The sequence below is a fragment of the Pinus tabuliformis genome, chromosome 8 (assembly GCF_031772625.1).
Source record: "Pinus tabuliformis cultivar Carrire ecotype Pingquan chromosome 8, CPIR1, whole genome shotgun sequence".
Taxonomy (NCBI): Eukaryota; Viridiplantae; Streptophyta; class Pinopsida; order Pinales; family Pinaceae; genus Pinus; species Pinus tabuliformis.
In genome coordinates this window covers 872999435-873001163 of record NC_142294.1, presented here as the reverse complement: position 1 = coordinate 873001163, position 1729 = coordinate 872999435, and the positions used below count along the sequence as shown (strand labels likewise).

General features: G+C 37.2%; 1 long non-coding RNA gene across 1 annotated transcript; it reads left to right on the top strand.

Moving 5' to 3' along the window:
- Positions 1-693: 693 nt before the first annotated feature.
- LOC149238341 (uncharacterized) lies at positions 694-1481 on the top strand. The gene is made up of 3 exons (XR_016245364.1): positions 694-787; positions 883-966; positions 1331-1481. It is a non-coding gene; the product is annotated as an uncharacterized LOC149238341 (long non-coding RNA).
- The last annotated feature ends 248 nt before the right edge of the window (positions 1482-1729 follow it).

Genomic DNA, 1729 nt, shown 5'->3' with positions numbered 1-1729 from the left:
TTTATTAATTTCATAGTATTAAATTCTTTAAATTGTTATTATAAAGTTACATTTAATTGCAATGTAAAGATGAGTATCACACACATATATTATTAGTCCCTGCCCGGACTATAGCGTTCGATCGAACGTTTGACCGCCTATTAATCCATCCGTTGACCGTTTTTTTTTATGTTTTCTTGTGTTTTAACCAAAGTTTAATCGTAGCAATTTTGTTCACTTAAATTTTATCCAAAGTTTTAACTCTGAAAGCGCATTGTACCTCTTATTGCAGGCTTCACGTGGCCCGATGCAAGAAAATTGTGGCAATACTATTTTAACCAAAGTTCTGTCATTTTATATACCATTTCCAATTTGTATTTTATCCAAAGTCTGGAAAATTATGGTGACAAACATGAAACTTAGGTGCATGCAAAGTTTATTATATAGCTGCCACCTCTCACGCAGCTGGCTACCACTGTCTGCCACCGTCTGCCACCTCTCAAGTAGCTCGCTACCACATTAAGGTACCTTCCTAATTTCTGAAGGAAAGGTGATTCTGTAAGCCAAATTGATCGACACAATTTCCATTGCTATGCTGGATGGATGGATTGAAATCTTTAATTTCTCCGGTTTTAGTTTAAACAATTCATGGAATATTTCTACATTTTCTGCAATAATAGTTCTTCGTTTATTTATTTACTCTTTCCTGTTTCCTGGGCAGAGCACTGAGTGCAAAGAGTTGATTCATATTTGCAAGGTACCTAGCAACTCCGTCCCAACACTTCTGGGGATGTGCTTATCTTTTGGGGTAATTTTGATTTCAATTGTAATCTGTTTCAATGGTTCATTAATTATTTTCTTGGTTAATGGCGTTTTGTTTGTTAATTTCTCTCTTACTTCCAGCGTCCTCGCAAGTATACGGAGTGCAGAGGACCGACTGGAAAGGGCAGAGTGAGCACTGCTGCTATGGAATATTATTCCCTTAAGGTACCTTCCCAATACCTAATCGCCTGTATCGTAGTTGATCTATATGTCAATTTGCTTAATGCCACTTGTTGCAGGGGAGACTGTATAATTTTGATAAAACATAGGATAACAAGTTTAAAACTTCAAAAATGCCATATGTAAAATATTCAACCTTATATATAAGTTTCAATCTGTAAAGCCTCCAACTTTCAACCGTCTGTGAATTTTATGACATCTGGACTTCATGTTTTACACCTGGCAAGCACGTCCTCACATCTTCATGTTATTCAAGTGAAGCCTTTGCTTTGCCTTCCTGACTTTGAATTCCTTCATTTTATTCAAGTGAAGCCTTTGCTTTGCCTTACTGACTTTGAACTCCTGGTAGTTGCAGGGATGTCTACTCAGTCACTTGCCGAGGGAATGAGCGATGCTTCGTTCTGCCCCTTATATGAGGAATGCTTTGTTTTGCCTCCCTATATGTAAGAGAAGATCCTCGCATGGTAGAATACTCCACAGGTTCGCTTCCATTGACTTTATTCAATGGAGTTGAAATGGAGACATGGGAAGTTGAGTGAGCCAGATACCATGAGAATAATCCACAGGTTCGCTTCATTCAATCCAGTTGAAATGGAGACATGGGAAGTTGAGTGAACCAGATAATTATAGGAAAATTAAACCTGCAATACATTTCAGAGCAGAATTAGTAAGTGAATTCAATTTACTATTCAGAGCAGAATTAGGAAGTGAATTCTATTTACTTTCTCTATATCGGTATCTATTTATC